Below are 20,434 nucleotides of genomic sequence, written 5' to 3'. Positions count from 1 at the left end.
ATAAGACATTCAAACCAAAATTAACCAAAGACAAGGAAGCAGGTTCTACACAATAGTGTGTCATAAAAGTATTAATCGACGACCATGAGGCCGCTTTACAGATCACTCCAGGGGAAACATGACGGGAAGCTGCCCACGATGTAGAAACGCTCCTGGTAGAATGAGCAGTAACCGCTTTTGGGGGAGCCAGACCCTTAGCCTTATACGCCCTTTGGATGGCTTGGACAATCCAAGATGCTATAGTTCTTGAAGAAGCACGTAAACCTCTATTCTTCCCATAAAAGTAGATGAATAAGTGGTCAGAATTCCGGAAAGGAGCTGTGGCTTCTAGGTTGCGTTAAGACTTCCCCAACATCTAGAGGATGAATATTGGAGTCTTCATCTGCCTGGAAAATTGGAAGGACAATTTCCTGATTTTCGTGAAAAACGGTTGTTACTTTTGGATTTGATCCTAACATAGGAATCAAGACTGCCCGATCTGGGAAAAAAGTGAGAAATGGCTCCTTGCAGCCTAGGGAACTAATCTCAGAGACCCTTTTGGCCGATGTTATGGCCACTAGAAAAGCAGTCTTAAGAGAGAGATCCTTAACATATGCATTTCTGAGAAAAAATCCAAAACAAAAGGAATATCCCATTTTGGAAACCTCGACTTTCTCTGAGGTCTGAGTCTTCTTGCCCCTTTGAAGAACTGCCTAGTGAGAGGATGCTTGGCCCATGAGACACCTGAAAAAGCAGAGATCGCAGAGACCTGAACCCGCAAGGAACTTACAGATAGGGACAAGTCTAGACACTTTTGTAGAAAACCAATAACATCCCGTATCTTCGGATCTCTACATGAGCCGTTGGATGTAGACACATAGCCCGCAAATTTTGCCCAAATCCTCTGATAAACTTTGTTGGTACCTGGTCTTCTGGCATTTAGTAGAGTAGAAATGGCTGTGTCAGGACAGCCTAATGCTTCCAGCCTTTCCCTTTCAAAAACCAGACCATCAGATGGAGTTGAGATGGGCAAGGGTGATAGGTTGTTCCCTGTGACAAGAGGTCCGGCCTGAGAGGGAGCGGAACTGGATCCTGGTAGCTGAGTTGTAGTAAGAGAGGGAACCATGGTCTGTTGGGCCAGTATGGAACAACCGCTACTACTTCGACTTCTTCCCATCTGAGCCTGGACAGAAAATCGGAGAATGACTGGAACCGGGGGAAAGGCATAAGCCTTGTGGAACCTCCACTGGTCCGTCAGTGCATCCACTCCGAAGGCCTGGGGACAACAACACCTCGTGTAATACTTCTCCAGCTTGAATTTGCACGGGGAGGCAAACAGGTCCACCTCTGGTAGGACTCCCAGAGACAGAACCCAGTTGAACACCTCGATGTGAAGAGACCACTCGTTGTCCAGGGAAAACCTTGATAGAAAGTCCGCCTGGACATTTTGAATTCCCGGAAGATAGACTGCCGTTAGATTCAACAGATTTGACTGGGCCCAAGCCATGATTGGCCTTACTTCCCTCAACAAGGAAAGACTGCGGGTGCCCCCTTGTCTTTTGATGTAAGAAACAGCCGTCGTATTGTCCATCCTTAGAAGGACTGAGGATCCTGATGTCAGGTGGAGAAAAGCCTGTAAAGCACGGAAGGCGGCCCGGAGTTCCAGCACATTTGAGACTACCTTCTGGGATGGGAAGTCCCACATGCCTTGGGCTACTTCCGACAAGCCTAGAGCACCCCAACCTCTGCTGCTGGCGTCCGTTGTCACTGTTACCCAGGAGACCGGGGCTATTCAATGGCAATTCAGAAGGTTCTTCTGCTGTAACCACCAAGGAAGACTCTCCCTCATTGAAGGGGTTATCCGAACCAGATAATCTCGGGAGTTCGGATCCCACTGTTGGAGAAAGCCCTTCTGAAAGGGTCGCATTTTCCATTGCGCCCATTTCACCATTGGAGCCGTGGCCACCATGGTACCTATTATCATCAGACACTGTGAGGCCCTGAGAAGGGGAGATTACATTGCAAGATAGATTCTGTCGCGAATCACCGGAATCTTCTCTAGAGGTAAGGAGATTGTACTCATTACTGTGTTGAATCGGGCTCCAAGAAACGTTAAGGACTGAGTTGGGATTAGATGACTTTTCTCCCTGTTCAATAGCCCCCCGAATTCCGTCAGGGTAGAAATGACCTGATCTCGATGTGACAAGAGATGGTGTCTGTTTTGAGAGAGTAAGAGCAGATCATCCAAGTAATGGTGCAATCGAATCCCTTTGACCCGGATTAGAGCCACGATAGCCAGTAAAAGCTTGGAAAACACTCGAGGCGATGTTGTAAGCCCGAATGGGAGACATGTAAACTGAAGGTGTGTTTGACCCACTGCAAAACGGAGATACTTCTGAAACTCCCTTGCGATAGGAACATGAAAGTAAGCGTCTTTCAGGTCTATGGAAATAAGCCAATCGCCTGGTTGGATCGTCAGGCGTATTGTTAGCAATGTCTCTATCTTGAACCTTTCTTTCTTTATAAATGTGTTCAGGTGTGTCAGATCGATGACCGGCCTCCAGGAACCACTCTTTTTGAGGACCATGAAAAGGGGGGAGTAAATCCCTTTGAACCTTTCCTCGGTTGGAACCCAAATGGCGGCTCCTTGGGCCAACAGGGATTCTGTATAAGACAGGAGAATTTGTCTCTTTTCTTCTGAGTGTGGCAGAACTGTCGGAACAAACCGGTGTATGGGCGGGCTGCTAAAGACCCAGGAATGGCCCGCTGACACCGTTTTGATTGTCCAATAGTCTTTGACCGCGGCTGCCCAGACGTGCTGGAAAAGGAGTAACCGGGCCCCAACCCGCTCCGCCTGGACAGGCTCTATATCAAAAAGACTTGGAAGGCTCCCGTCCCCCAGATGTAGCTGACTTTGAGGACTTCTGGCCAGAGGGCTGATTTCTCCTCCAATTTTTTCTAAATTCGTGACCAGGCCTGTAGCGACGGCATCTCTAGCGCGTTCTGGATCTGACCTATATTGAGATCTCCTCTGGCCCAGGAGACAGCGATCCTGGGGTAAGAACACTGACTTACCACCTGTAGCGCGTGTAATGGCAGAATCCAATTTGTTCCCAAAAAGGGAAGATCCCTCAAAGGGAATTCTGCACCATGCCTGTTTGGAGGCAGGATCAGCAACCCAGGGGCGAAGCCAAAAGGCACGTTTGGCCGTAACAGAGGAAAGCATAACACGTGCTACAAGGCGAATAATATCAAGGGACGCCTCCCCCAGGAAAACCGATGCGAGTCTCAGCTCATGAACTGGTGAGCTCTTGACCAAATCTTCGGACATACTGCCCAGGGTTGCACCAATCTCATCCGTCCAGGCCTCCATAGCTTTTGATAACGCTGCCAGGGCTAAGGCTGGTTTACAAGCCATACCTGCTGTTATATAAATACATTTCTCCATATCAATCTTTCTTTCTAGGCCATCCCTGAAGGACACAGTATCTTCCAGAGGAAGTGTAACATGTCTCACTAGCCTCATCAAGGCTGCATCAATGAGAGGGGCCGACTCTAGATGTTTCACCTCATTACTCTTAAATGGGTACATTTTTGAAATTTTTGAAATCAAGGAGTTTTTCCTCTCAACTTTACTCCATTCGTCCATGATAATTTCGCCAAGTTCACCCAAGAAGGGGAAGTTTGGGCGCTCCTTTTTGAGATGTTTAAAGTATTTCCTCTGTTTAGAGGGAGCTTCTACAGGATCTTCCCATCTCAATGTCTCCTTGACCGCCCTGACCAACTGCAGAACTAAGGAAAAGTCAAAACCGGCACCAGGTTCCAAACCTTCAGTCTCACTGTCGGAAGAACCGGAAAATGAGGGACTATGACAAGAGGGACCAGGAACCTCTGTATCCCAAATATCAGTGGCTAGAGCCGTACCGGAGGGAGGGATAAACAGTTGATCAGAATCTGCTTTATTCAGTGATTCCTGAACTACTCTCCTGACCAGAGCTTCCACTTGCTGGTCCCCAGCTCCTCTTTCCTTCATGGCTTTTCCATAACATAGCTCGCAGAGGGATTTACCCTCTGGGACCTGAGCATTACATCCCCAGCAGGCTCTTCTCTCTGAGCAGCTGGCATGGTGGTGAGAATGGCGACCAGACTCAGACTTAGACCTTTCTTTACGGTGTCTGGATGGTGACCTAATATGTCTAGAACTTGACGTGGAATGGTGATGTTGCGACCTAGACTGGTCCGAATCTTTATGTGCTGATAACTGAGGTTCAGACCTGGAAGGGCTGGAAAGAAAAACATGCAAAACAAAGTCATCCTGATCCTAACCCAAGCAATACAGGCAGAATGAAAAGAAAAGATTCATTCCTACCTGCGGCATAAGGGTTGGCCACTGGGGGGTGGCGATACGTCCATAGCAGCAGACTCAAACAGCTAGGTAGTAAAAAAAACAAATACAGTGCTTGCAGAGTATAATAAAACAGGGTAGACCCAACTGACCATGAGAAAAAAGGGAGACATACCTTGAGAAAACAGAGAGCAGACACCGGGATCACAGCCTGAGCTCAAAAGCATCCCAATCAAATAGCTGACTCTGACAGCTATTTGAATCTGCCGCCGAGTGATAATGTCATTGCGCCCACAGCGTACTTGCGTCGAGACTGACGCCGCCGTACAACGCCCGCGCGCATGCGCGGCCGCCGCCATCTTGCCCCGACCACGCCTGCGCAAACCAAGCCTCGATCTCAATCGAGACTCAGCAGCTGCGCAGATCGAAGCAGGAAGCAGCGAGTTGGAACGCAGGAGCGTCCCAGCGCTATGACCAGGAAGACCACCAGACAGAAAAATGGTACAAACACACAGAAACTGCTGCCATAGAGATAAAATGTGTATACATTACCAGTCCTGCACAACACCTGATCTGACCTGGTACTGGGAGCTTGAAGTACTCATAGTGCACCCGGGGCATCATAAATGGGGGGCCTCCCGCTAATAGCAAGGACGTTTGGCCAAATTGCCGCTTGCCAGCCAATGGCTGGTTAATTAGCTCTTCATGTCATCGCATGAAAATCGCCCGTGCCCACCCTGCTAATAGCTGGGAAATTGGGCTCCAGAAAGAACCGCCATCCTGAAAATTCGTGCACAAACCAGCCGGCCTGGATCCAAACTTTATAAGGTAAGACCTTGGTCCTAGGAGGAGGACCAAAAAGCAAAGTGGTCTCTGACTAGAAGCAAATATTTATGGGAGTGGGGTCCTATGAGGTAGGAGAGACGGGGTTAACCCATACGTAGGCTGCCATGGAGTCTGTCAGGAAATAAATTTACCTAACAGCCTACCTGGGAGGGCGCTACACCTGTGTATGTAAACTTGTGTGTGTAAAATATATGTGTGTTTATCTATGTGTCCTCTTTGTTTTGTTGCTTGTTATTTTTCCATTGCCAGCAGGAAACACTAAGATTTTCCATGACAGTTATTTCTAACCAAACAAAACAGAAGAAGTTGTGCACACAACAAGCTGTGTGTGTTTTTCCAGCCGGTGTTGTGCGGCATCCTCCACACATGTACAGCACACACTCCATAGGACAATGCTGGGCCGGCACCGCTGACAGGCCCAGAGAACAGATTAGGGCAGCTCAGTGTATACCAGAGTGACTCCGCTGTATAAACACTTCGCTTTATGAGACAAAGGGGGACATGTGGAGAGCAGGCCTCATGTTCTACAGAGAAACAATAAAGAGGTCAAAGTGTGGACTATAGTAATCTGCCTCCTTCACAAAAATAAACAAGCAACTTTATACTGTATAGCGCTTTTCAGAACACGCCGTTTGTCATGTGCACTCCTCAGTGCTCAAACACTTTCCTGTCATTAAAATTGATCTCTGGGCATATAAAAGACACCAATTAATGCAACTCTTTATTCATCAATACATCTCTAATGCCCCGTACACACGACCGGACTTTTCAACATCAAAAGTCTGACGGAATGATTCCGGCAGACTATTCGATCGTGTGTGGGCTGCAACAGACTTTTGATTCGCAAAAGTCTGACAGACTTTAGAAATGGAACATGCTTCAAATTTTTCCGCCAGAACTCTGCCGGACCCAGAAATCCGCTCGTGTGTGTGCTAGTCTGACGGACTAAAACCGACGCTAGGGCAGCTATTGGCTACTGGCTATGAACTTCCTTATTCTAGTCCAGTCATACGTCATCACGTTCGAATCCGTCGGACTTTGGTGTGATTGTGTGTGGCCAAGTCCGTTCATTCGGAAAGTCCGTCAGAACTCTGTCAGAACTCCGTCAGAACTCCGTCGAAAGTCTGCCGGACTTAAGTCCTGTCGTGTGTACGCGGCATTAGTCATCGTTCACATTTGAGCGATTTGTAATGCGATTTGACAGGTCAAATCGCATGAGAAGTTGCAGTCTATTTCCGGCAATGGCACCGTTCCAAACAGCGCAAAGCTGACTTTGCGACGCTGCACCGATGTGCAAAAGTAGTTCCTGCACTACTTTTGGCGACTCCGGGGGCAACTTCAATAGACATCTGTGCATGAAGCTACACAGATGTCTTTCAATTTGGCCCCGAAATTGCACTGAAATGCAGCTTTGAAAACATGCGATTTTAAATGAAGTCGCATTCAATGTGAACGAAGGCTGAATATATTTTTAAATGCAATTTGTGCACGTAACCTGTAACTGGCAGTAAAACGAGAAGCTCATCTCTCTATCTCTCTGCTCTCTTGTTCTGTAAGCATGCTCCTTGATGCTTGTAGCACTAACCCCGTAGAGGCTGCAGATGACTGGGTTTGCCACTCCTACACAGCCAGGCATGTAGCATTTTCAGTTTTTATCCAGACACAAGGAATAGTCTTTGAGCTTTGTTTTTATTTTTTATTAGGGGTAATAACTTGCATGGGGAATAGGAATTATCGGATGCCCAACTTGATAGCAACGAAAACCAGGGACAACTTCCTCCCTATGTACAACGTCAGATTTGGTTCTTCACGCTTGGAAACTGACAGTCTCTAATTGAAAAGATACAACAGCCCCACCTAAGAACTAGGAACTCTACGTCCCCTTTAGGAAGTAGCACAAAGTGTGCCTCCTGGAGTACCTCCATCTCCCTTGTAGACACTGGTCCCAGCTCTACCAATTGCAGTAATCAAACAGCCCATCTGTCTGCTTCTCCACCAGTCTACCCAACTGACTCTTCACCAGTCTCCCTGACTGCTTCAGAGATCTCCCAGGGCAAGGCTAAGAAAGATTTAAGCACACCGCTATCTTCCAGAAAGGCCTGCTACATGTGGCAGTCTCTCCCCTTGTAAGTCCCTGACCTTGCTTTAGTACTCACACTGTCCTCCTTGCTCCTGCTGCCACTCAGGGTAGACTTCCTCCAAACTGCTTCTGTTGTCAGGATCCTCCCAGGTCGACCTGAGGCAGGGTACCCCCACCTCAAGACTTGGGAGTTTGTCTCAAGGGCCACCAACAGTCCCCTCAGCACTGAATCTCCATCTGCCACCTGCCAGCCCCAGCCAGCTTGACTCATCCATACTTAAGGGCTAGCCCAACCACCCTGCCAGGCCCACCACTGGGGAATTGGCTAAGCTCCCCTGAGTATGCAGAATAACTGTCCTATCCTCCACCCTCCCTTTCCAGAACATTCTTAAACTTTCCAGAACCAGAGGAGGCACCAGAGAGCTGCCTGCGTGAGTCACCCAGCCCTGCTCTAAAGTAAACCCATCAAAGGTGGTTAACAGAAGGTGAAAGAGGAGGAAACCATCACCGACACCCGATAACACTGCCGTGAACCCTCCTTAGTGGACCCTCATCACAAAGGTCACATAAGCATTGGATAATAAAGGACGCCCTTCAATCTCCATACATCTCAATCAAGGCCAGCAAACAGGAACACAGGTGTAAGTACCCTGGTCTCAGCTTTATCTCTCCTGATACTCCAGCAATGACCACCATAGCTTATTAAGATATGTGGTAGTTGTGCGCTGCCACCTAGTGGTGTGTGAATATAAAATACAAATAAACACAGATACTGTGTGACATAAACCATGTGCAATAAATCTAGCTGCTGCTATCACCAGGATGTTATCACAAAACAACAATGAATAAATATCTAAAAAAAAATGTGATAGCGCTTCTGGAATCTGACAAATAATACATAAATCCAATAATATGCAATAAACGCATGTGCTGAATAAATATACAATACAATAGTAAATGTATAAAAAAGTTGATTGAAACAAAAAATCTTCTTATTATAGAATGTGTTTCAAATTACACGGTGAGAAAAAAGTGCCTCTCAAGTAAAAAATGTAAACAAATCCAATATTGATGTGTAATAAACGCATGTGCTGAAAAAAAATGAAAAGTCCAATATCAAATATATATGAAAGTTAATTGGAACACAAAATCTTCTTATATAGAGTGTGCTTCAAATTTCACTGTGAGAAAAAAGTGCTTCTCAAATAAACCAATAATCTGTGACTAGTGCTCCCTTCACCACGTGAAATGGCAGATCATCTCCTTTTTAGACCCTGAAAGGGTCAAACTCGCTCACAACTAATGATAATCCCATCAGGAAAAAGGCACCCCACTGATCTTTAATGGATTCCACCAAGGTCCTGCAGGGATCAAACACGTTTTGCACCTCGTATACTTCTTCTTTAAAGGTTGCCTCCGTAATGATCACCAGCAACTCCAGACCAACATGCAAAAATATAAAGGGCCTCCAATAGTGCAGTACCAGGTGTTAAATGGAGTAAACCTCACCCACCCTGCTTCATCTATTAACTCACATTTATTTCAATAAAAAACGCATATAACATATTTAAAATCCAACAGGACTCACATATGTCACCACCAGGCTCTATCTCTACACGTTACGCCACTATGAAGCCATGTGGATGGTGGCGTAACGCGTAGAGGTAGAGCCTTGCGGTGATATGCATTAGACCTATTGGATTTTAAATATGTTATATGCGTTTTTTTATTGAAATAAATGTGAGTTTAATAGATGAAGCTGGGTGGGTGAGGTTTACTCCATTTAACACCTGGTACTGCACTATTGGGGCCCTTTATATTTTTGCATGTCAGTCTGGAGATCATCATGGAGGCAACCTTCAAAGGAGAAGTATGCAAAGTGCAAAGTGTGTTTGATCCCTGCAGGACCTTGGTGGGAACCATTGAAAATCAGTGTGGACATGGGCATCTGCAGAACTTTTTTCAGGAGGGGGCGCATCATTTTAGGGTCACCCATGCAACGCCCCTTTTTGACAATGTCATTATCACATTTTCATGGTCAGAGACTGCAGACGTAGTACAGTCCCTAGGATAAGTAATGGATAATGGCCAACAAGCCCTTTTACCAGACCCAGCGAAATGACAGCAGTGATGCCTCCAGCTGGATGATCGCTCACTCTGGGTTCCCTGTGGGTGACTCTAGTCAGTAGTGTAGCATGTCTGTACCCTGGTAGTGGCTCAGTCTTTCTCTCTCTGGTGACGCTGGGCAGTGCGTCTCTCTCTCTGGCTTCCGCCCGGCACACTCCTCATTCTTTGTCCTGTAGCGCTCTCTCCCTGAGATTTTTTCCAGGCTGCAGTCTCACAATCTCTCTCTTGATCGAGCTGTAGCCTCCTCCCTGTGGAAAAAGGGGGCGCCAATCTTTGGAACTACATGTCCCATGATGATCTCCTCTCCCAGTCCTCTTTGATTGGCCCTCAGTTATGGCCAATAGGGAAGGAACAGAGCAGGAAGGAACCTGGGCGGGGAATCTGGTGAGAGCCGCCATCTCTTCTCCCTGACAGGAGAAAGGGGGGAGAACGGGAGAAACCTCTGATAGCCCGCAGCTCGCCTTTCTCCTGTCACAGCACTGCCGAGTTCTCTGCTGTACTGAGCAGGGAAAATAGCCAGAAGTCACACTACACTGATGGGGGGGCTTGACAGCACCTTGATGGTGTCACCCCACTCGCACCCGATAGCGACGCAACTGTACTGAATTTAAGATCCAATCCCTGATTCGGGATCCCTGACCCCCCCCTTGTCCCTACCCGCGGATGCCCATGAGTGTGGAGCCTTTTTCCTGATGGGAATTATCATTAGTTTTGTGTGAGTTTGACCCTTTCAGGGTCTAAGAAGGAGGTGAGCAGCCATTTCACCTGGTGGAGGGAGCACCAGTCACAGATTATTGGTTTATTTGAGAAGCACTTTTTTCTCACAGTGAAATTTGAAGCACACTCTATATAAGAAGATTTTGTGTTATAAATAACTTTCATATATATTTGATATTGGACTTTTCATTTTTTTCAGCACATGCGTTATTGGATTTGTTTACATTTTTTACTTGAGAAGCACGTTTTTCTCACCATGTAATTTGAAACACATTCTATAATAATAAGATTTTTTGTTTCAATCAACTTTTTTATACATTTACTATTGGATTGTATATTTATTCAGCACATGCGTTTATTGCATATCATTGGATTTATGTATTATTGCAGCAGCGCTATCACATTTTTTAGATATTAATTCATTGTTGTTTTGTGATAACATCCTGGTGGTAGCAGCAGCTAGATTTATTGCACATGGTTTATGTCACACAGTTTCTGCGATTATTTGTATTTTATATTCACACATCACTAAGACCCCTTTCACACCGAGTGCGTTTTGCAGGCACTATAGCGTTAGAAATAGCGCCTGCAATCCGTCCTTAAACTGCTGCTCCATTGTTTCCAGTGTGAAAGCCCGAGGGCTTTCTCACTGGAGCGGTGCGCTGGCAGGACGTCAGGAAAAGTCCTGCCAGCAGCTTCTTTAGAGCGGTGAAGGAGCGGTGTGTTTACCGCTCCTCCATCGCTGCTCCCCATTGTAAATCAATGGGGCAGCGCTGCAATACCGCCTGCAAAACGCCGCTATTGTGGCGTATTGTGGGCGGTTTTAACCGTTTCTAGGCTGCTAGGGGGGGTAAAAGCACCCCGCTAGCAGCCGAAATGCTCTGCAAATTCGACGGTAAAACGCAGATAAAAATAACGGTGTTTTACCGCCGACGCTATGGGCGGCTTGGTGTGAAAGCCGTCTAAGTGGCAGCGCACAACTACCACATATCTTAATAATCTATGGTGGTCATTGCTGGAGTATCGGGAGAGAGAAAGCTGAGACCAGGTTAGTTACACCTGTGTTCCTGTTTGCTGGCCTTGATTGAGCTGTATGGAGATTGAAGGGCGTCCTTTATTATCCAATGCTTATGTGACCTTTGTGCTAAATAAATACATTGTATTAAAAACGAATGGTACCACAATGATTTCTGGAGGAGAAGGGGTTAACGTAAACATTTTAACATTGCCATTCTCTCCGTGACTTTGATAAAGCGCATGCGCACAAAACTTGTAAGCCAAGGCAACTCCAAGCTTACGGTCCACCACCACCCACAGGGTTCCTGTTTCTGGAGTGGCGTTGACGACATCCCACACGCCTGGCTCCAGTGGCTCGGCTCAGCTTCCCCGTCTCCATCCTCCAGTGACGCTGACACATTACACCCCACACAGCTTGGCATAGCGTTGTCCGATCCTTGCGGTCAGTTCCAGCATTCACTGCAGCCAGCCAGTGTCTCCCTGCTCACGCTACATCACTCTGGATCCTCACAGTACCTGACCACCCGTCAGAGGCAAGAGACTGTCCATCACTCCATTTTCTCCCACCAAATTACCACTCCCCACCAGTGTTGGTCATCTTACTTTAAAAAAGTAATTAGTTAAGTTACAAATTACTTCTCCCAAAAAGTAATTGCGTTAGTAACTCGGTTACTACATTGGAAAAGTAATTAGTTACTCAGCAAAGTAACTGTGGCAGCGGTGGTACTTGAGAGGGTGGCATCAGTGGTACTGGGGGGGTGGCAGTGGTGTTGGTGTACTTGGGGGGGTGGCAGTGGTGGTAGTGTACAGTACTTGGGGGGTGGCAGCGGTGGTATTTGAAGGGTGGCAGTGGTGTTACTTGGGGGGATGGCAGTGGTGGTGGTGTATAGTACTTGGGGGGGGTGGCAGCGGTGGTACTTGGGGGGTGGCAGCGGTAGTGTACTTGGGGGGTGGCAGTCAATGGTGGTACTTGGGGGGGTGGCAGCAGTTGTGGTGCCATCCTCTCCCACCACCACCTCTGCCTCTTACTGATCCCATCCCCCACCACCACTGATCTCATCCCTACCATATCCCCCCATCACCTCTGTTGTAGAAGTGATGGTGGGTGGGTAGGGATGGGATCAGTAAGAAGCAGAGGTGGTGGAGGACTTGGGATGGATTGATTGCACTGCAATTCGAATCGTCAGTCACTTACTTGAATCCCTCCAGGGATGCCTTTCCTCATGGGGACAGAGAGAAGCCCTCCCCTTCACTTGATTGGTGTCAGCTGACTTCATTTTTCAGTGTCTGCCCCGCCTCCCTACATTCTCTCTCTCTGGATAGGCAGGCCGGGATGGGGTGGTCCAGACAGTCTCTCTGAGTCTCAGCCTCTTCTCAGCTCAGCGGGCGAAAGCCCCCCTCCCCACGGCAGAACGAACGGCCAGGCAACACTGTAGCTGCTGACTTTTAATAAGGACGCTTACCTGTCCAGCGAGCCCGCGATGGCGGCCCCCTCGAGGCCGATCCATCCATCAGATCGGCTGTCGGCACCACCATCTTAACGAAGGGAAACAGGCAGTGGAGCCTTGCGGCTTCACTACCCATTTCCTACTGCGCATGCGCGAGTCGAGCGGCGCTTTGTGAATGGCCCCGTTGTGTTCTGGGACACACACATGTACCGGAAGGCAAAGGGGCCACTCGCTGAAGAGGAAGAAGCACCGCGGAATAGGAAGAGGCGGAATAGGAAGAGGCAGATTAGGAAGACTGCCTAGCAACAGGGGTTTCTGGTAAGTTAAAAATGTTTTTTTTTAAATGTTTTTTTTTAAAATATTTTAAGAATATTAATGCTATATTTATTTTTTACGGTGGCCCTCCGCTTTAAATGTCTACAGTGCAATAAACTGACTTTGAATTAGTCCATGGTTCACATATTTTTTGGCTCCTACCCATACCCTACCCATTTTTTGTTTTTTGTTGCCCTGCCAGTACATGCTACTCACTGACTGCTCTGCCACTACATACTGGTCACTGACTGCCCTATCACTATATGCTGCTCACTGACTGCTCTGCCACTACATATTGCTCACTAACTGCTCTGCCGCTACATACTGCTGACTGACTGCTCTGCCACTACTTACTGCTGACTGAATGCCCTGCCACTACATACTGCTCAGTGACTTCCCTGCCACTACATACTGCTCAGTGACTGCCTTGCCAATACTATTACTCACTGACTGCCCTGTTACTATATACTGCTTAATGACTGCCCTGCCAATACATACTGCTCACTAAGTGCTCTGCTACTATATACTGCTAACTGACTGCTCTGCCACTACATACTGCTCACTGACTGCTTTGCCACCACATACTACTCACTGACTGCTCTGCCACTACATACTACTCACTGACTGCTCTGCCACTACAGGCTGCTTACTGACTGCTCTGCCTCTACATACTGCTCACTGACTGCCTTGCCAATACTATTGCTCACTGACTGCCCCATTACTATATACTGCTCATTGACTGCCCTAACACTTCTTAGTAACGTGAGCAAGGGTCCTTGCTTGCAGCAAATAGTGGACCAAGCTTTTCAGGGCACCATACACAATGTTTCCTTTGGATAAAGCTGACTCTAGCACAAAAGCACACAGTCTCAAGACACTTGACCACGCAAACCAGCCTGTACTCACTAATGGCATTGAATAATTGGTTGCCTCCTTCCAATATCTTTCACACACTTTTCCAGTGATAAAAAAAATCCCCTGAAGAAAACTCCCTAAAGCCGCGTACACACGTAGCCGTCTGTCCGACGTACTTAGTCTGGCGGACTTCCCGTCAGACTGTACATCGGACTTTCCGAACGGGCTACTTGCCCACACACGGCACTTTTTCAGCGGACTAATACGGCGTACTAAGTCCGCCGTACTATCCGCCCTACTTTTGAAATGAACGGACTCGCCCACACACGCGGTGGAAAGTCCGCTCATTTCGAGCGCGTCTCCAGGTAGGCGGGGCCCGCGAAGGAGACATCGCTGGCCCCGCCGCCTGGTATGGACTTAAAGGGGAACCCCAACGCGGAAAAAAAATCGGCGCGGGGGTCCCCCCAGGTCCACATCAGACCCTTGTCCAAGCACGCTACCCGGCCGGCCAGGAAAGGGGGGACGAGCGAGCAGCCCCCCCTCCTGAGCCGTACCAGGCCCCGTGCCCTCAACATGGGGGGTGCCTTGTGGAAAGGGGGGCCGCGCGGCCCCCCCACCCCAAAGCACCTTGTCCCCATGTTGATGAGGACAAGGGCCTCTTCCCGACAACCCTGGCCGTTGGTTGTCGGGGTCTGCGGGCGGGGGGCTTATCGGAATCCGGGAGCCCCCTTTAATAAGGGGGCCCCAGATACCGGCCCCCCACCCTATGTGAATGAGTATGGGGTACAATGTAACCCTACCCATTCACCTGTAAAATAAAGTACAAAAAAAACACAACACACAAGATAAAATAGTTTATTGCACAGCTCCGGGGGGTCTTCCGTCTTCGGGGGTCTTCTCGCCGGACTCCTCTGCTATCTTCTTGTAGCTCTTTTACCAGCGGAGGAGACCGGCTTTCTTCATCGCCACCGGCCTCTTCTTCCGACTTCGGGGGTCTTGTCCCCCTCTTCGGTTCTTCTGCCGGACCACCGCGCCTTCTTATAGCTCTTTTACAGGCGGTGGCCCGGTCTTCTGTCGCCGCCGCCGCCTTCCGTTCTTCTTCTTCTTCTCCTGGAGATGTTGACTCGACGTACTCTCTGGCCGCAATGCCAGGGACGCGCTGCGCTGCGACTTTTATAGGGACAAGGGGCGGTGTTACATGGGTTGATGTCACATGGGTTGGTGTCACATGGTGACCCCGCCCCTTACGATGTCACAGTCCCGGAGGATGCTGGGACTGTCGCCATGTGACATCAACCCATGTGACCAACCCATGTGACATCAACCCATGTGACACGGCCCCTTGTCCCTATATAAGTCACAGCGCGTCCCTGGCATTGCGGCCGGAGAGAACGTCGAGTCAACATCTCCAGGAGAAGAAGAAGAACGGAAGGCGGCGGCGGCGACAGAAGACCGGGCCACCGCCTGTAAAAGAGCTATAAGAAGGCGCGGTGGCCCGGCAGAAGAACCGAAGAGGGGGACAAGACCCCCGAAGTCGGAAGAAGAGGCCGCGGCGACGAAGAAGAATGCCGGGCTCCTCCGCTAGTAAATGAGCTACAAGAAGATAGCGGAGGAGTCCGGCGAGAAGACCCCCGAAGACGGAAGACCCCCGGAGCTGTGCAATAAATTATTTTATCTTGTGTGTTGTGTTTTTTTTGTACTTTATTTTACAGGTGAATGGGTAGGGGTACATTGTACCCCATACTCATTCACATAGGGTGGGGGGCCGGTATCCGGGGGCCCCCTTATTAAAGGGGGCTCCCGGATTCCGATAAGCCCCCCGCCCGCAGACCCCGACAACCAACGGCCAGGGTTGTCGGGAAGAGGCCCTTGTCCTCATCAACATGGGGACAAGGTGCTTTGGGGGGGGGGGGGGCGCGCGGCCCCCCCTTCCCCAAGGCACCCCCCATGTTGAGGGCACGCGGCCTGGTACGGCTCAGGAGGGGGGGCGCTCGCTCGCCCCTCCTTTCCTGGCCGGCCAGGTAGCGTGCTCGGACAAGGGTCTGTTGTAGACTGTGGGGGGAGCCCCACGCCGATTTTTTTCTGCGTTGGGGTTCCCCTTTAAGTCCATACCAGGCGGCGGGGCCAGCGACGTCTCCTTCGCGGGCCCCGCCTACCTGGAGACCCGTTCGAAATGAGCGGACTTTTCTCCGGGCGGGAAAAGTCCGTTCATTTCAAAAGTACGGCGGACTGGCATACACAGGGCCGGATTGTCCGCCGAAATGCGAGTCCGGCGGGAAGATTGGAGTGTAAAACTACATTCTAAGTCTGCCGTACTTTCGGGTCAAAAAAGTATGCCAGAGGCTACACACGGGGGGATTGTTTGGCGGACTTGAGTATGCCGGACTTTTCCACCCGCTTGTTTGATCGTGTGTACGCGGCATAAGTCAGCTGCAGCAAACTTTCTAGAAGTATAGGCCCCAGCTAGCCTAGCTGGGACCTATATTAACTGCAGACACATGGCAAACTTGCATTAGGGTTGCCACCTGTACGGGACTGACCCGGACAGTATGGGTTTGGCAACTTGTGCCCGAGTTTCTGTCCCTGGAAAGCCGGGCACGCACAACATATCCAGCACCTCTGTGTCCCGGTTTGTCCCGTCCTCCGCCCCATAGTTCTATGTTTACTATGTGGCAGTTGGCGTGGGCGGCTGTGCGTCTATCTGCTCCTCTCCTACACTTGTCTGTGTAAGTGTGCCTCCTGACCTCATGGAGCCTCGCCCTCTACCTGTTCCACCACAGCTGGGGAGACAAGATATTGAGGTGACCGGTGAGCCTGAGACCTCCTCCGCACAGCGGGAACTCAAAGGTACGATCGCAGCCCTCCTCCTCTGTCAGCCCCCCTCCTCTCTGTCAGCTCCCCTGCTCTGTCAGCCTCCCTCCTCTCTGTCAGCCTCCCTCCTCTCTGTCAGCTCCCCTCCTCTGTCAGCCTCCCTCCCCTCTGTCAGCCTCCCTCCCCTCTGTCAGCCCCCCTTCTCTGTCAGCCCCCTTCCTCTCTGTCAGCCCCCTTCCTTTCTGTCAGCTCCCCTGCTCTGTCAGCCTCCCTCCACTCTGTCAGCTCCCCTGCTCTGTCAGCCTCCCTCCTGTCTGTCAGCCCCCTTCCTCTCTGTCAGCCCCCCTCCTCTCTGTCAGCCCCCCTCCTCTGTCAACTCCCCTGCTCTGTCAGCCTCCCTCCTCTCTGTCAGCCCCTCTCCTCTCTGTCAGTCCCCCTCCTCTCTGTCAGCCTCCCTCCTCTCTGTCGGCCCCCCTCCTCTCTGTCAGCCCCCCTTCTCTCTGTCAGCCCCCCTCCTCTGTCAGCCCCCCTCCTCTGTCAGCCCCCCTCCTCTCTGTCAGCTCCCCTCCTCTCTGTCAGCCCCCCTCTTCTCTGTCAGCCCCCTCTCCTCTGTCAGCCCCCTCTCCTCTGTTAGCCCCCTCCTCTCTGTCAGCTCCCCTCCTCTGTCAGCCTCCCTCATCTCTGTCAGTCCCCTTCCCCTCTGTCAGCCCCCTCCTCTCTGTCAACTCCCCCCTTCCCTGCCACCTCTATACTACACTAGGAGACCTCCCCTCATCCCCCAAAATTACACAGGGAGGCTCCCCACCAAATATCACAAACTACATATACACTATATTGTACATTACACACTCCTGCACTATATACACTATATTTTACATTACACAGGCCTGCACTATATACATACTATATTGTACATTACACACACCTGTACTATATACGCTATATATTGTACATTACACACTAAATATACAGTACACTATATTGTACATTACACACACCTGCACTATATACACTATATTGTACATTACACACTAAATATACACTATATTGTACATTACACACACCTGCACTATATGCAATTGGCTACACCCACTGTTCACCACTGCACGTGCTGCATTACTACTCCCCTAGGGCACACAGAGGTGTCCCAGGTATTTTACAATCTCGTAGTGTATGCTACAAAAAAGATGCCAAGCCCTGCTGAAGTGTTTAGGTTTGGCTCGAAGAAAAGGTGGCAACCCTAGCTTGCACCCCCCAGGTGCTGATTAGACATACCTCCCAACTTTTTGAGATGGGAATGAGGGACACCTATTAGCAGAAGTTTATAGGCATAGGACATACTCCCTGCTACACCCCCTTAAAGGAGAATTATACTAAGAAAATGATTTGAACCCACAAGTATTTTTTTACCACTACTATTCCTTTATACTGGCTTTCGAAATTTACAAATGCAGCAATTTACAAATTGGATGAAAGGTTTAGCACTGGGAAACACTTTTTGATAGATAAAAAATGCATTTTATATGCAACTACATAGATCAGACCAAAATGAGGGACAAATGAGGGACAAAGAGGGACAGAGGGAAATTGTTCCAAATCAGGGACAGTCCCTCCAAATCAGGGACAGTTGGGAGCTAGGGATTAGACCCGCCCTGGTCTCTATCTTCCAGAATATTGACAGAAAGAGGTAAACTGTCAGCCCTGGAGCCAGAGAAACACAGAACAGAGCCAAATAATCACATGCAGCTACACTGATTACAGTGAGCCCAGAACTAAATTTACCTAATCTAGCACCTATCTAGGAGGCTGTTACACTTTTGAAAAGTGTTAATATGGTCTCTAATGCACTAGCACAGAATATTAGGAAACCCTGTCTCCTCAAAGAGTGCTACTATATGGTAAATCTCTGGGTATATCTGTGGTGACAGTGAGTATTACAGTCAAAGTCATAATTGTTTTTGCTAATATTGTGAACATTTGATGTTTTATGATAAAAAATATCTGGTGGCAGAGTAAAGAGCTAATTGTGTCGTTAACAAAAGTTAACGTGACGAGCCCTCTCAGTTGGCTGGCACTTAGATTGTGTTTCTTCGAGCTGGAGAATCTTTGTGTAGGGTGAGCCTCAGAGTGTCCTTATTGCATATCAGTGACAGTGTGGTACGATTTTGACCTGCCCTTTGTCACAAGTTGATGAAGGTGGCAGGGGTTTGACACAATCACATCCATCACAACACTGAAGTCTATGGGGCCAAAAATGCCTGAATCTGCCTCAAAAGTACCTAATGTAGCTTTTGAAGCTTAAGGCTTTGAGCTATAGGCATCTGAGCACTCATATGTGAACAGTCAGGATTGTATTAATGATTACAGAATTGCAATGATTTATGTCAATTATATCTAACTGAAGTATAGCTTTAACACATGAGAGGGAACATTGGGTGCTTATCGCAGATGACTATATGTGTGATAACTATTTGCCCCCAGGGAGGTATTTTAGTATTTTTTTTCTTCCAAAGTCAAACATTCTGCTAGCAGTTTTTTGTCATTTAGTCTGAAAGAATAAGATTGTCAATCACAAATTTCCATTCAACTAGCAAGCAAAATTTACATAAAATTTAAACTATACAGAAATGTGACATTTGCGCACATATTTATGAGTGTTACCGTAATGAAAAGCGGGGGATGTTTGGAATTCCTGCTACGGCACGTGTCTCTATGCAGTATAGCTGACTCTTTGGCTTTGAGGTTCGCTTTATCAATGCTGAAAATAAGTTCTTGAGATGCATAGATGGAGTAGAGATTATGTGCTCAGGATTTCAGTTATTCATTCATCCATAGCTGTAATGCACCAGTTTATCCCACTCCGTAATTTGGGAACTCCAGTATGTGATGTATGAAAGAAGTCCCAAAACATGCCCACTGCGGGCTCTATGATACAAAAAGCCTCCTATAGAAAATGTCAGTACTGAAGCTGGTCATTAACGGAGCAAATGTTGGCCTCTTCTTGATGAACAGGTTGAATTTTGTTCAGTTGGTGACCCTGTAGCCCAGTGATTCTCAACCAGGGTTCCTCCAGAGGTTGCTAGGGGTTCCTTCAGCATTGGGCAATTTCTGCCTCTCACATAAGTTCCCACTGACACCATTGATCTTTTTAGCTATCTGTAAGGAGGTAATTCTTCCCAATGACCACAAGTGTAAAGACCATTCCTCTCACTGACCATCATACTAATTTATCATGAGTTGTAAGTTTCTCATTTTTAGCAGGGCTTCCTCGAGACCGGAGAACTATTTCAAGGGTTCCTCTGTGTTGAAAAGGTTGAGAAAGGCTGCTGTAGCCCACTTCCCGCCCAACATCCCTCAAATAAAGAAAGGAGCAGAGAAAATTTTCAGCCAAACAGCACCTTCATCCAGTCAGATGCTTGTTGATGTTTGGGTATTTTGACTTGTATTGGTTGGGGCTGGCTGTCAGAATAAAATATCCTCAGCAGTAAATTCATCTATCGGTGTTGTGTGGCGGAGATGGAGGAATATGGATTTTTTTCCGTTCAGCCTCTTAGCAATTACAGAAATATAGAGATTCAGCCTAATTACCTAAATATAAAATATTATAGCGCTGTCCCTGAAGGACCTACTTGGTAATTTGGGTTCTCTTTTTTACACCTCGAGTACAACCTCAGCCCCTCCAACACACCTGGCTAAAAGAAAGTTAATGCAAGCACTTATAAGAATGCGAGTATGGATACCTTTAACTTTGCTGTTAATTAGTATCAGGAAATAGAAACAAGATCATTTATTGGTAAATTAACTTAATATAGTGGTACAAGTTAAAATAAATGATTGTTTCAGTATAAATTAATACACAGAAGGTAGGTTCAGACACAGTCCGCTGGACAGTAT

Source organism: Lithobates pipiens, unplaced genomic scaffold (genome assembly GCF_037356315.1).
Source record: "Lithobates pipiens isolate NorthernLeopardFrog02 unplaced genomic scaffold, aLitPip1_a1.2 Scaffold_18, whole genome shotgun sequence".
Lineage (NCBI taxonomy): Eukaryota > Metazoa > Chordata > Amphibia > Anura > Ranidae > Lithobates > Lithobates pipiens.
This window is presented reverse-complemented; position numbering follows the sequence as displayed.